Below are 16,616 nucleotides of genomic sequence, written 5' to 3' on the forward strand. Positions count from 1 at the left end.
ACCATTCACGTATTCCCCTCAGATTAAGAGTAAGGAGAGAGTTTAATTAAGACAGTGCTTAATGACAAGGGAGGAAGATGTTGGTTATTGTGTGAATTCTGCTGCTAATGGAGTCTCTCTCTACCCCACCTTGCTTATTCAATTACCCAACTAAGTAGGATAGATTGGGCACTTGAAACACACCAATACCCAACTTTAGGACAAGATTATCCACAATAAGGGCCTACACCACAGCTGACCCAACATGTGATTAGCAGCTTGTCTCCTTATCATTCAATATGTAAAAGGCCTGGAAAACAACAGAGACTACTATAGTGAAAGCCAAAATAGGACAGGTAAGGGGTAGAGGAGTGCTCATGTGAATTTATTAGCCTGACTCAGAACATCATCATGGCGGCATAGTCCAGAAACAACAGAGACCCTTTCGTACCTAGTAACCGTGGGAGACCAAAGTGGTTCACTTTGGACAAAAGTGTTGAGTAGCTAGAAAGTTCAAATTAGGAAGTGTCCAATCCCACAGAGGATGGACAGAGCTACTAACCAAAAGGTGGTCTAGGTTGGTCTTTAATATGGATGAAAATTTAGGGTTTTTTGGTCCCATGGTCAATAATTTCTCTATTCATCCCATCAGCAGCATTCCTTTGAAATATACACACATCCACACAGAGAGACATGTGCAAATATATCCATATTTCCCTTTGCAAGAAAATGGGCAGTATGTCTTGGAATAATGAGCACTGGACCTAGAGTTAGGAGATCTGAGTTCAAATCTTGCCTCTACCACTTACTATATGACCATGGACACATTCAATCAATCAGTATTTAATAATGCCACAGAGTATAGAGCTCCAAGCCTGATGTCAGGAAGACCTGAGTTCAAATCCTTTCTCAGACACTAACTGTAACCCTGGCCAAGTCACTTAACCTTTATTTACCTCAGTTTCTTCATCAATAAAATGAAGATAATAATAGCACCCACCTCCCAGAGTTTTTATGAGGAGCAAGTAACATAATAATTGTAAAGTGCTTTAGCTGTACCTGACACATAATAAGCATTATATAAATGCTAGCTGTTGTTGTTATTGTTGTTACTATGTGCTAGGCTCAGTGCCAAGCACTGGGGACACAGTTACAAAAGTGAAATAATCCTTGCTCTCTAGAAACTTAAAGTCCAATGGGGGAGACAATATGTATAAACATTTATATAATAAATGAAAAATAAATTCAAGTTTGTATTGGGAGGAAGGCAGCTAGCAGCTGGAGGATCAGGAAAGACTTCGTATAGAGAGTAAGTGGAATGAGAGAATGGAAAAGTAAGGTTCTGTCCCTGGAGCATGAAAAGAGGACCCACAGAGATGTTTGGTGAGGCTACTTCTGGAAGTTTGTGATGCCATGAAATGGAGGGACCTGGCTCTCTACTTCAGAGTGTATACAAGTATTTTCTGTTTCTGGTTGGCTTATTATGTGGTGAAAAAAGGTTGTTTGGTTGGCTGCTGAGCCAGAAATGGGTCATTAACTGGCCAAATCAGTCATCCTGACCTATGTCTTGCCACTGGACTCCAATGACCCTGGAGGAGAGAGTGAGGCTAATGACTTTGCACAGCCCTGCCTCACTTAAATACAATTCACTTGCAAGTCAAGATATCACCCTCCAGATGTTATTGGTTCCCTTCAAGAGCAAAGGATGAACAAAAACTGGCCAAATTGGGGTTTTTTGGCTTTATTGGAATGAGGAAGATAAAAGTCCCTAGTCCTCTGGGGCAGGGGAAGGGACCAGGAGTAAAAAAGGAAACGCCTCAGGCTTTTATTTCATGGGGGTGGGGTGAGTGTGGGGTCAGACCACCTCCATGTAGCCTTGTCTTGTCTATTCTTTCTTACTTTTGGTTGAGATAGCCTCTGGGTCCAGGAACCAGAGTTCACACCCAAGTTTATTGGTAGCCAAGTCCACTGAGGAGTGTAGCCCTAATGAAAACATAGCTGAGGTGCCTAGCCCAGAAGCTTTTATTTCATGGGGGTGGGGTGAGTGTGGGGTCAGACCACCTCCATGTAGCCTTGTCTTGTCTATTCTTTCTTACTTTTGGTTGAGATAGCCTCTGGGTCCAGGAACCAGAGTTCATACCCAAGTTTATTGGTAGCCAAGTCCACTGAGGAGTGTAGCCCTAATGAAAACATAGCTGAGGTGCCTAGCCCAGAAGCGCATCAATGGCAGCTAAGTCACTGTCCTACAAGCAAAGGGGGGTGATTCTATCCATTGACTAGATCACCTTGAAAATTAGTAGGGTTGGGGCAAATGATTTAGAACAACTGCTTTAAGTTTGAGCCCACTTTCCCATTGGACTAAAGGAGAGAAGGTATTCCATTCCTAGTTAAACACGGTATTTTTTGAAGTTTGGTTCTCATTATACCTTTTTTTTTCTAGTAAATAACCATTAATAGAAGCTAATTGATATTAATTGGTTAAATATATTGAAGTGCTAATCAGTGAGTTAATCAATGATATAGGGGAGATATTGACTTATTTGGTGATTGGTGTGGGGAGAACACACCAATATGGGAGCTTGAGCCAATATTATTAGAAAGATGCACTCAGGGAGTACTGCCTAGGGCCCCTAAGAAAGAGATTTAGCTGTCTTTTGGGAGCACAATTTGGCAGTGTGAATGTGAGTTGGGATAAGGAAGTCCAGAGTTGATAGAAAGGCTATAGGTGTAACAGGAGCTAAGTTTTTTAAATAAGCCAGATATTCAAAGAGGCAGAGGTGAGGAGTAAATGTACCCTAAGCAGGGGAAATAGCCAGTACAAAAGTACAGACAAGATCATCAATTTTCTTATTTTTAAATGGGGAAAGGAAATTTAGGGCTATGGACTAAGCATGTGAATGAATGAAAAAGCATTTATTAAGCGATGACTATATACAGGTGCTGTGCTAAGCACTGGGGATATAAATATGAAAGCAATGACAATCCTTGACTTCAAGGAACTTACATTCTAATAGGGGGAGAGAAGACATATAGTGGAATGTGTCCAGAGAGGAGTATTTTTGTTTGGAAAGTTATAGGGATGGTGAGTAGAACCATAGTGGAGTAGATTGACACACCCTATCCAGGAACAACGGTACAACTAATTTAATCATATTTCATGGCAGTAAGGGATTGTTATGGGGTTGTAGAAAAGGTGGTTAGAGAATAAGGAATGGACTGAAGCAAGTCCTGGATTTTTTTCTGAAGTCAGTCACCCAATAGGAAAGGAGGTCCCAGGGCAGAAGTTCCTCCAAGGCATGTTAAAACAACAATCGCTTTTTTGGTCTTATATGGAACTAGAAAGAAGAAGATGAAGCAAATTGTTTCACTAGAATGAAGTAAAAAAAAAGTCTCTAGTAATTTGGTTTGTTTGAAAAAGGAAGCCTCACTCCCCCCAACCAGTCTCAACTATGTCCTTTTTATTTGTCTGACTGGGGAGACTCCCAGCCTCAGGGCCCTCTCATGAATCATCCTTGATTCTGAAGGATACTTTGCCTTACTCCAAGAGTACCTCAGGTTACTGAACTCTTAGGATACTCAGACAAACCATTTCAAATCCTGTCTCCTGCAAGGTTTCCCCTTGGTCCCTCATTTCCGACCAACCTCAAGGACAACTGGGAGACCATGTGATAGATATGGCCCAGACCCTTGTGAAGGGAGGGAGAGAGGAGGGCAAAGTACCACATTACTGCCATCATTATGCCTTCGATTTCCAGGGCCAAGGAAACATTTCAGACTCCTGACAATTCCATCAGGCCCCAGCACGAATGAAACTCGTCAGCAAAAATTAATTTCCTTTGCCAAGCCCTCCTGGCTGAGGCTCTGCTGCTGCTGGTTTCCATTCCTCCCTTAGCCCCCATACAAAATCAATAATACTCAAAACAATGAAAGTTAATTTTATGCTCCAGAACCTGACACTGAAAAATATTTTAGGTGAAGGAAATAATGGTCTGTGACTAGTTGAGTTAGGAGTCAAAAAGCCCTGACAGAAGGATGCAAGAGAATGCTGCATGAACTATAAGACCAATAAGAAGCTTGATTTTTCATAAACGCTGGCAGTTTAAATGCAATTGGGTCAATCAAAAATACTTGAAAATAGATTTTTTGTCCTATTCTTTAAAAGAGAATTTAAAAATAACAGGAAACATGGTGTAGGGAAAAGAATTCTAGATTTGGAATTAGAGGATCTGAATTCAAATCCTGACTCTGCTCCTTACTACCTGTATAGACAAATCACCTAACCTCTATGGGCTTCACTTTTCCTCCTCTGTAAAATGGGGAGGTTAACCTTTTTACTCCAAATAGAATACCCTCTGATCTCTGCCTCCTCAATATAAGCAAAAAATAATCTGGCTAATATAACAAATATTTCTATGTTGTAGCCAAACTGGTCTACTTCTTGTTCTTCACATATAGTATTTCATCCTTTGCCTCCAAGATTTTGCATAGGCTGATCCTCCTGCCTGAAATGTTCTCCTACCTTAACTTTACCTCTTGGAATGCCTAGCTCCCTTCAGGGCTCAGCCTCTGGTCAAAGAGGCCTTTTCTAACTCTCCCAGTTGCTTTCCCTTCCATGTTACCTTCAAAATCACCGTCGACTTAGTTTGCCTAGATTTTGTATTTATTCATCTGTAAACATTTTGTACTTCCCACTAGGAGGAAAGCTCCTTGAGGTTAGGGATTTTCTCAGTTTTGTATTTATGCCCCCAATTCCTAGCATGGGACCTGGCCCATAATAAACACTTAATAAATGTTTATTGATTGATTGATTCCTGTATCTGGAAAAATGTTCATAGAGTTTCCAAAACCTTTTAGTTATGGATTCGGGTAGGGCAGATTTACCTATCCTATTCTAGGGGCTGAAGAAACTGACATTCCTCTGATACTGATGTGCCTTTTTGGTTCTCTAGAGCATATTTGATTCCAGGAGTCTATGCCTACGCTCTAAGTACCAATGATCACCTGGACACCCCAGAAATGGAGGTCATTTATTCATCCAGAGTGTTGGCACTAAGTGCTGGGGCTTTCAGGAGACCCAGGCCTGCTCATTCCCTTATCAGAAACTGCCCACTACTGAGCTAGCCACTGATATTCCTAAGGTCATTCAGAGAAATTCTGTTATTCTGGGAGGCTGGTATGGAGTGAATATTTGGCAAAGACAACATCATTCAAATCATAATGCCCTGATAGTCATGCAAGATCTGCCCCTTCTCTCTTTATTTTATATACATACATGTATATGTATGTATAATTATATATATAATATACATGCACACACACATAGAACACATATAGGCTAACTCATATTCTAAACATATATCATAAATATATAATATATACACATATGTGTATGTGCATATATATATATATATATATATATATATATATATATATATATATATATATATATATATATATATATACACACACACACACACACACACACACATGCAGATTTATTTATACATACATATCTCTACCCAGGTCTACAGCTAAAGTCACTTGCTCAGGAAAGAATTTTCGGGTCAACTATTTTTCTAGGAGAATAGAAAAATGAAGTCCTGTCTTAGACGACTGATAAAATTTTGGTCTTTTGGAAGCTAGAGACTGATGGTCTGTTGGGAGCTAGAGATCCTCAAGGGACAGTCTTTGCTAGTAGAACCAACAGCTGGTTAGGTATCTTTGATGACTCAAGACACTCAAACCCTTGTCTAGCCAGTGATCTGAGTCCCTACCTTTTCCAGAGAATAGTTAGCATAGTAAGTAAGTAAGTAAGTAAGTAAGTAAGTAAGTAAGAATAAGACTAAGTAAGAATAGACTAGGGAAATCTTTGACCTAGGATGTCTGAAAGTCTGAAGGTTTAAGCCATAAATTAGAAGTGTGCAGCAAGCTGTTATTTGCTTCAGTTATAAACCAAAGGAAAGAGCATTAGATTTGGAGTCCAGACGACCAAGGTTGAAATACCATCTCTGATAGTGACCCATCCTTTCTTGGTCTCAGTTTCCTATTATATAAAATGCAGTGCTAGACTCAGTGGCCTTTAAGTTCCCCTCTATCTTTAAAACTATGATCCTATTACCTTTTGCTTAGGTACATGGGGTGGGAGATGGGGAGGGGTGGTGGGGGAGGAATGGGATAGATTGTGTTTTGATCTTTTCACCTTGAGCTCTATGTATAGACAACAACTACTGTCAGTCACGTCTATCAATTATCAACAAATACTTAATGAGTCCCTATTTTGTGCCCCATCTTGTGCTAAGTGCTAGGAGATAAGCCCAAGCCATGGTCCCTGCCCTCTAGAAACCTACAGTCATAACAGCATAAGATGATATATTTAGAGGTGGAAGGGACCTTAGAAGTACTCAAGTCCAATACCCTCATTTTGTAGATGAAATATGTGTCAGAGTCAATATTTGAACCTGAGTTCTTTGATAACTAACCCAGTTGGAGTTGGGGTGACCACGCATGACGAGATTAAAAACTAAGTGCTAAGCAGTGTGGTGCTGTCTATAAATGCAACAGGAGTTCAGAGGGAGGAGAGAGAGAGAGAGAGAGAGAGAGAGAGAGAGGGAGGGAGGGAGGGAGGGGGGAATATAGGGTGGGGCCTTCAGAAATGGCTTTCTGGAGGAGGAATTTATTCAGCACCTTGAAGAAGAGGTAGGATTTAAATAGGCAAAAAGGAAGGCTTAGGACATCCCAGTAGTAAGGACAATTTCAGTGCAGAAGCATAAATGAGCATATCACATATCTGATAGAGCCAGGGAATGGACCAGGCCAACTGGGGCAGAGATAGGGAGTAGCTGGTACTGAGATTGGACAGATAAAGGAGACAGACTATGAAAGGCTTTGAAAGTCAGGAAGAAAAATTCAGACTTGATGGGGAGCAATGGGAAGTCACTTGGGTTTTTGAAGTGACATGATGAATGTGGTGCTCTAGAAAGACTGACCTAACAGTAAATGGAAGATGGACTAGAGAAGAGAGAGGCTGAAATAACAGAGACCATCTGAAGTAGCTGTGAGTAATGTAGGCCTGAAGATCCAAGACTAAGGTGATGGCAGAGGAAATAGAGAGGAAAGGACAATTCTGACAGATCTTTCAAAAGAAGAAGTGATGGGACTTGTTACATACTAAATGAAGGGGATAAAGAGGGAAGAGTTAAAGATAAGTGCAAGGATTTTTGCCGAGAAGGCTAGAAGAGTTATGGAACCACTGACATAAATAAGGTAGTTGGAGGGATTGTGGTTGGAGAGAAAGATGACTTCAATTCAGAACAGAGGATTATAGATTGTAGAGTTATAAAGGATAATAGAGGTGATTTAATCGAATTCCCTCATTTTAGATTCAAGGAAACTGAGACCCAAAGAGACTAAGTGATTGCCCAGGTCTCAAAGGTAGTAAATGGAACCCAAGTCTTTTGACTCCAAATCCAATTCTCATTCTCCTCTTTCTTCTCTGTCAAAGCCACATCAAAGCTTCTATCTCTTCCCCATAGTCAAAATCATGAAAGTGAATGGAACTTCGGGGAAGGAAGTATAGAAAAGGATAGTAATAAAATGCTCTTCTCAGAGACAGAAAAAGGAGCAATATGGTATCTTCTGTGTGATTGTTATCATTATATATATTTTGTAGCTACATATATATGTATGTGTACATATGTACAGATATAAATTTGTGTGTTTGTGCATGCACATATACATGGATAGATACATATATGCAAATGTATGTATGTACTTATGAATATATGTTGTTCACATAGAGATATATGCATACACACACAATTTCCCCCTTATAACATACAAGATGCTGGAGGACACATACTACTTCATTTTTCTCTTTGTATCACTAGTTCCTAACAAGGTGTCTGGAACATAGGTGCTTGATAAATACTTGTTGATTGTACCATCAGGTTCCACAATCAAATTTGTTAACACCCATAATTTCATGGTACTGAAATGGGGGCTTTGGGGTGTATGGGGTGTTCGTGGAAGACTTAGCACTTTCACCGTGAAGGCTTGCCAAGCTCTTTTCAGGGCTTCTCATCCACCTTTGGTGTCCACCTTTCACCCAACTCTTACCTGTGGCTCCAAGAATCTGTAGCATGTCCAATGGCCACACCCTGGTAAAACCATCTAGGCAGAAAGACTAAACCAGGTTGAGGGAAGCTGAGAGGCTTTAAACCTGTTGGTGAGTTAGGGGGCTGCCTATCCTAAGCATGTGCAGACTTCTTCTAGCAGAATGGGAGAAGAACGAGAACCATTTGTTCCAGTGGCCATGAAGGCAGCACAGACTGGTCAGACATCAAAGACTCCAGGGTCATTCACTGCATCTTGGGCTGTCACCAGGTGCCTTGACTCTTCTCTTGCTGCTGGACTTTGGTGACTCTGGAAGACAGAATGAGCCTGACAATTTGTGCAAGTCTGCTTCACTTAAATTCAGTTGACATGCAAGTCAAGACATCACTCATTCATGATGTCATTGGTCTTCTTTGAAAACAAAGGATAAACAACAATAACTGGCATAATCATCTCTTCCACATCATGGGGGTTAGGGGTATAGCACCCCATGATCAGGAAAATCTGCATAACATTTTTTGGCCCCCCCTTCTTACCAGAGAAGTCTGAATTTTTTTTTCTTTTTCTTTTGTGGCATGTTTACAGTACCTTATTGTAAAATTTTGGGGTATTTGGTTATAGGCTCTGTGTCATCTGCTGGTCTTCACGTGTCATCTGTGGCTTCAGCAAAACTCTTCCAAAATTCCCATTTAATTTCTTATACTAATCCCTAATATATCACAACTGCAATGGGGAAAGTCATGATGTGGAAGGGATAACTGTACTAGGAAGTTACCTGTGGTTAGTAGTGCTTTCTTCTCAGAATGGAGGACCTATTTTTGTTTTTGTTCTTTAAATTTCCTCATCCACCCACACCTATTCAGAACCTGGAGAGGCAGCTTGGAATAATCAATAGAAATCCAACTTTAACATTAAGAAGTACTCTATACGAATTTTTCTTCTAACAGACACTGGGTTGTATGACCAAGTTATTTAGGCAAGTTATTTAACCTCTCTGTGCTCAAGACATGTCTCTAACACTTTAAGTTAGAGACAAGTAGCTGATCTGTGTCTATAGAGGGAGTTTTCACACAGGGAGATCCCCACAGAGATGAAATCATAGGTCCAGAACATATTCCCATCCCTGTCCCTGCCCCTGCAATTCATCACCTAGGCCAGTAAATGTTGAGCTTAATGGAACTGAACCACTATAGACAGAAGGATGCCTATCCTTCCAAAGTCTCTTCAGACTTCAGGTTCTATAATTGCCCTGTCTGCTATCCATTTCAGAGTCTCCCAACTAAACTCCTTTCATAGGAATTTCCAAAACATTAGTATTAATTGAATATTATGATAAAACACTTAGGGTTTGACCAAGAATGATAACAAAACAGTCCCTGTTTCCTGAAGTTCCAGTTCAATAGAGACAAGGAAGGAAGTGGTCACAAAAGCAGGTCCAGATTGATAGACACTTGAACATTGAGGAAATATTCAGAGGAGAAATGGGGATACACTACTTAAAGCTTCTTTCTCTCCCCACAAAAAGCCATTTATATTAAGGAAATTGCTTTTTTTAACTTAAATTTTGACAAACCTGATTTTGAAATATTTTATCTGTATCATTGCACTTAAATTTTATCTAGCTTAATTCTCTCAGGTTTCAAATCAGAAATCAGAAGACTTAGGTTCTAGACCCATTTCTAGCATTTGCCATCTATGTGACCTTAAAAGAGACAAACAAGTTACCTTGAAACTGAGCCTGAATTTCTTTATCTGCAAATGGGACTAATACCACCTTCCCTGTCTAACCTGTGGGCTTGTTTTGAGGGTCAAATGAGATAATGGATGTGCGATCACTTTGAAAACAGTAAGGCATTTTTCTTTTTGGACCAAATCTGTGATTTGTGTGGCACAAAGAACTCCTAGGTTAAAGTGCAAAATACTCTTATCAATACAGATCAGCACTATTCCTCAGAGAATTGTCTGGACCATTGATTGCTTAAATGACTTACCCAGGGGTCATATAGTCAGTATATGACCAAGATCTTGAACCCAGGTCTTCCTAACTTGTGACAATAGTGAATAGAGCACAAACTTCTTCCAAGTAGAAAGATCTCAATACAAATCCTGCCTTGGTGACTTACTAGTTGTGTGACTCTGAGCAAGTTGCTTAACTCCTATCTGTTTCCATTTCTTCATATGTAAAATTAGAATAATTATCTATCTTAGAGGGTTGTTTCGAGCATCAAATGAGAAAATATATGTAAAGTGCTCTGCAAACTTTAAAATATTATGTAACTTCTTTTTCCTGTTCTTCCTTCTCCTCTTCCTCCTCTTCTTCCTCTTCTTCTCTCCTTTTCCCTCTTCTTCCTTTCTTCCTTTCTCTCTCTTTCTTTCTCCTCCTCCTCCTTCTTTTTTCTTCTTCTTCCTTCTCCTCCTCTTCTTCTTCCTCTTCTTTTCTTCTTCCTCTTGCTCCTTCTCCTCCCCTTCCTCTTGCTCCTCCTCCTCCTCCTTCTTCCTCTTCCTCCTCTTCCTCTTCCTCCTCCTCCTTTTCCTCTTCTTCCTCTGCTTCTCTTCCTCTTGCTCCTCCTCTTCTTCTTCCTCTAGCTCCTCCTCCTCCTCTTCTTCTTCTCCTTCTTCTCTTTCTTCTCCTTCCTTTCTTCTTCTTCCTGCTATTACTATCCATTATCCTATACAGCCTCATAATGCCTTACCCAGAATTTTTATTTGGTGTTATAATAGAAAATAGTCATCCTCTTATGGAACACTCTTCAAACTCAAAAAGAGTTTCTTCTCCATGTGAAGCATAATTCATTTACTTTTTCTCAGGGCAAAATGTGGCACAAAAATCAGTGGTTAGTGGTAGTGACAGAGAAGCCAAAATGGAACTTTTCTAAGATAGACAGTGTTGCAAAGCTGTGAGAAGGAAGAGCTTGGGAGGTCAAGTTGAGCAGTGCAGGGTGAGGCTAGGCAGGAGCCAGGGGAGGCGCCCAGAAAGCAGTGTAGAACCTGTAATCAGAGCAGCCCAAACAGCCTGGCCTTAGGGACTCCTCGTAGGGTGACTGATGCCTCCTGGAAGCGTAAGAATAAGAGGTAAGAAAAAACAAAGATCTAAAGGTCCAGTGGTGCTAGCAGTCATAGTCAATCTTTCCTCCACACAAACATTTTCTTCTTTATCCACTGATCTATGGGATAGAAGGATTCTACTAGTTCAGCCTACCAGCATTCCAAAGAATAACCCAGAAAAGTGACTTTAAATCTTCCTGAACCTTGCTGAGGGCAATATGTTGCTTCACTGTGATACATAGCAGGAAAGTTAATAACTCAGGGTTTAGGGGATTAGTGTCAAGGCTTGGAGTTGAGAAAAAAAAAGCAAGTGAAAGCTGGAGATGGAAAAACTCTTTCAATCCCGTAGTATCTCACTACACATGCTGGAATTACAGGAGGAGACTTTTGGTGGTAAGGGGGGTAAGGGTGTCTCATAGCAGTTTGATTGATTTGCTAATTATGTAGAGTTACAAAGAATCTACAGAGGATAATAGTATCACAGATTTGGAGCTAGAAGGAACTTTGGAAATCATTGTTCATCTACTTGATTTTACAGATAGAGAAACTGATGTCCTGAGAAGGAAGGTAACTTGCTTGAGGTCACACAGGAAGAAGGGGAAAGGAATAAGCATTTATATAGCACCTATTAGAAATATTATATTATTTGATCCTCACAAAAACCCTACAAGAGAGGTGCTATTATCACTATCGAGGAAACCGAGGGAAACAGAGGTGAAGTGACTTGCCAAGGGTCATACAGTTTGTCAGTATCTGAGACTGGATCTGAACTCAGGTCTTCCTGACTCCAGGTCCAGCACTCTGTCCTCTGTGCTAACTAGCTACTAGGTTACACAGGTAAGAAGAAGACCTGGGATCTAAACCCTGGTTTTCTGTGACCAAATTCAGTATTCTATCTACCTCGAGACAAGGAGGTCTCTCTGTCTACTGTATAGAAAGTGGATTTTGGATGTGGTAAGAAATGAACTCTTCCCATATAACCCTATAACTCTCAATTTTAGAGCAAAACTATAAGCACATCACTAATTAATGGGTCAGATTGTCCTGGCATATTTTCAACCTTGTAGGATAAGTAAAGGGGAGCTAGATGGCATAGTGGACAGAATGCCAGACCTGGAGTCAGGAAGACTCATCTTCATGAGTTCAAATCCAGCCTCAGACACTTACTAGCTATGTGACCCTGAGCAAGCCACTTAACACTGTTTGCCTCAGTTTCCTCATCTATAAAATGAACTGGAGAAGGAAATGGTAAAACACTTCAGTATCTTTGTCAAGAAAACCCCCAAAAAAGAATTAGACACAGCTGAAAAAATGACTCAACAACAACAAAATGACAAATAAAAACAAAAACCAAAAAACTTGTATTTTGTATATCAATAAATACTTATTTTATATAAAGGAAGTGTCCAACCAGATTAAAATGTAATTGGGAAATATTTAACAAAATAAATAAAAATATAATAATATGTTTTCTAAGTCAATATTTGGCCAGCAGGGATTATTATTTATAGTTTAGTGGCCCTAATTCTATTTGAGTTTGACATCACTGAAAAGCACTTTGTAAACCTTAAGATACTATGGAGATGTTAGCTATTATTGTTTTTGTTGTTATTACTCACATACCAAAGGCACAGCCCATCTCCATACCATGTTGCTTTCACTCCAGCCATCAACCTCATCTCCCCTGCCCTTTACCTCCTACCCCCAAATCAGAAGCTTGGCCTCTGACCTTGGATCCCCCACCTTTGGTAGATGAGCATTCATGTTATCTAGCCTGGAAGAAAGTCTCCGTGACACTTTAATGCACCTCCATACCATGCCACGCTGAATCTGTCTCCCTTCCATTTCTTTTCCATTTTATGGGTAGTCTCTCCACTGTTAGAATCTAAGTTCCTCAAGGATGGCACTGTTTTTGTTCACTTGCATTTGTGGCCCTAGTGCTTATCACATACATAGTAAGTTCTTAGTAAATGTTTTAGTATTGACTGGAGAAGAAAGGGTTTCAGTGCAGTGGAAAGGCTATTGTATTTAGAATCAGAAGACCCGAATATCAGTCCTAGCTCTGAAACATAATAGCTATGTGACCATGGACAAAGCTGCTTCAACTCTCTGGGTTATCAGTTTCCTTGTCCACAAAATGGTAACAATAATATTCTCACTGTTTAACCTCAGAGGGCTGTTGCAAATAAAGTTGTGAATCTTAGGGTATTACAGAAATGAGAGTTACTGTTACAAGGCATATTTTCTGTATTCAAAGAGCTTATAGTGTAGTTGAGGGAAAAAAATTAGTATCTATCTGGATCCTAAATCACAGATATTTCTCAGTCCTGTTTATAATCTATGTCCCAAATTAATGAAATGAGGCCTAAATCAGTGATGCTGAATTCCAAAAGAAATAGATCCCTGCTGGCCACTTACTGACTTAGAAAGTCACATATTAACATTATCTCTGTTGTGCTGCATTTTTTATTTGTTTTGTTAAACATTTCTCAATTACATTTTAATCTGGTTTGGCACCTGTTTTACAAAGAATAACTGTTTATTGATAGGCCAAATATGAGGTTTTTTGTTTTTATTTGTCATACAAAGTTGAAAATATGCCAGGACAATCTGACACATTAATTAGTGATGCACTTACAGTCTTGCTCTAAAACTGAGATGTAATCAATTGGGTTACATGAGAAGAGCTCATTTCTTACTTCATCCAAAATCCAATTCCTCTGCAGTAGACAAGAGACCTCTTTTCTCTTACTAAATAGAAGTCATTGTAAGGTAGTAAAAAGGGCATTGAATGGTGAGCTCAACCAAGGAGGGAACTCGGAGGATTGGAGCAGGGTCGAGGGTACAGGACCCACCAGACAAGGGCAGGGTCAGACTCCAAAGAAATAAATCTTTGGTGATGCCTAGTCCTTTCCTGCTAGTACCAGAGAGTCCAATGGCATAGTTCCATGTTCTGTCCCACTTCTGACACCAATTAATGTTAACCAGACCAAACTAGCCTCTAACCTGTGGATGACTGGAGCCCAACAGAGCAAGCTAGAGTCAGAAATCAAACAGAAGTTTAATTTCAAAGCAAGGGAAATAGCTTGCAACCAAGGAGAGAGCATCTAGACACATGTGCTGGGACCTAGCCCTTAGTTGGGAGGAGGACCATGGCAGTGTGGGGAGATCTCAATATTTACACTAATGGCTACACAGTGTGCTGTAGCCTTGACAATGAGTGGTAACAGCAACAATAAGACAGGTTTTATTCATAGTGGGGCTTCATGACTAAAACAAGGGTACTTGTCCAGTGCTTGTCCGAGCTCAGAGAACACCTGATGCTGGTCAAAGCAATACCATAATTATGGGATTTTGCCAGCAGGTGAGATCATCCAGAGAGTGAGCACAAATGATTGTTATTATGCCAAGCTCAGGACATAGATTACTTGCTAGGCCTCAGCTGGGGAAAACAGGGTGTCTCCTAATATCTTGACAAAGCCTAGGAATGAAATCTCTGGGTCACATGGTATGGGTATTTTAGTCACTTTATTTACATAATTCCATATTGCTTCCCCATGTACTAGTTCACAGCTCCACTAACCACACACTAGTGTGCCTATCTTCCCACAACTCTTCCAACACTGACTATTGAGGATTCTTTCTTTTTCTCATGATCTCTGGATCTTTCTTTTCTTGCAACACTGTCCTTTGGGGTGAACAATTTCAGTTTCCTCATTTGCAGAATAGGGATAATAATTCTTGCACTTCCTATGCCACTATGCTATTGGGGGTGGGTGGGTGTAGGCAGTGATTTGTAAACCTTAAAGAAATATAAAAATATGGATAGGTTTTTTTTTAATTTATTGGAAAAAAGGCAATTATATCACAGGGGGTAGAGAGCTAGCCTGGATTCAACCAACCTCTCACCCATGACTTTTGATCCTGGGCAAGTCACTTAATCACTTAGTGCTCTACTCATCTCTCTAAGACTTTAAGTTGCAGAGAAGGTGCTAGCATGTGGTGAAGGGGATTTTCTCACCTGGGAGTTCCCTATTCTAATAAAATCACAGATCAATTCCTAATCCCTATTTATTGAATAGTTTCTCAAAGTAAGCCAAGAACATTTTAAAAATCATAATAATAGCTGATATATCTAACTTTAAGACTTCCAGAGCACTTTACATACCTTATCACATTTGTAATTCATATCAAGAAAATATTATTTACTTATTTAACAGCTGAGGAAATTGAATGTAGGGAGGTTAAATGATTCATTTATAGCAATACAGATAGTAAGTATGAGAAGTGACAATCAAGTCCATGTGTCCCCTAACTCTAAGTTCATTGCTCTTTCCACCATGCCACACTGGCAAAATATTCAATGATCCCATACCCATAAGCACTTTTCATGATTTCCAGCCATTATTGTTCCTTTAACACTTCTAAGGTACAAATAGCAAGATCTGAGGGAGTCCTTCCATGTGAGCCCTCCCATGTAAGAATGTGGTAAGGTGTAAAAAGTACTGGATACAAAGTCAGAGGTCCTGAGTTCAAGATCTAGCTCCAATTCTTCCTAAATAGCATGTAAAGGAAAGAGAGCCCTATGTTATTCAGTAGACTGTAATATCCTTGAGGGCAAATCACTTCTCTGAGGCTTAGTTTTCTCATCTGTCAAAGATCAGGGGTCAGAGACTAGATCTGTGATTTCATTGGTTTAGGGAACTCCCAGGGCAGAAAATGCCCTCTACCAATACGGGTCTGAATCATCAGCAAATTATGGTCTTAGAGAGTAGTGTAGATCACTGAGAAGTTAAGCAATTTGCTTGCAGTCACACAGTTAGTATTTGCTAAAGGTGGGACTTGAACCCATGTCCCCCTGGCTTTGTGACCAGGTCTGTATTCACTACGTTTGTCTTGCTTTACTGATTTCATAGAGTTTTAAGGAAAACGATAAAGAAAAAACAACAACCAAAAACTAAAGAGCCCAAAAAACCCTCTTGTAAACCTTAAAAAGGGAAATCAATATAAGCTGGTACTAGTCAAGTCTTACTCTTTCTTCCTCTTATACAGAACTTTGTACCCTACTTCTCCCCCCCAGTCACCTCCCAGTCTGACCATCCTCTTTGGGAGGGGATGCTTTGGGCTACATGGCCACTCATACTCGTTCATGGCCTCTGATCTAATGAACTCTGTGGGAGTCACGCTTGCCTGGATCTTTTGTACAGAAAATGTTGTTGCTTCTCATGACTGCAGGAGCCTCAGGAAGGATGAGAGCCTGAAACAGACACTTTGGAAAATGTTCACAATTAGCCTGGATGAAGGCCTTGGGAGGCCTTTCTAATTTGCACCAATTTGGAAAAGATGATTACATTTAAAATTAAAAAATATATATTAACAGGTGCACTGCCATAAGGTGGGGAGGGAGGGGAGGTGAGGAGAGGGAGAAGAGGCCTTAAATAAACATTTGATCATCAGTTTTACATGTCAGGAAAATAATT

The sequence above is a fragment of the Phascolarctos cinereus genome, unplaced genomic scaffold, assembly GCF_003287225.1.
Source record: "Phascolarctos cinereus isolate Bilbo 61053 unplaced genomic scaffold, phaCin_HiC Scaffold_726;HRSCAF=1367, whole genome shotgun sequence".
Lineage (NCBI taxonomy): Eukaryota > Metazoa > Chordata > Mammalia > Diprotodontia > Phascolarctidae > Phascolarctos > Phascolarctos cinereus.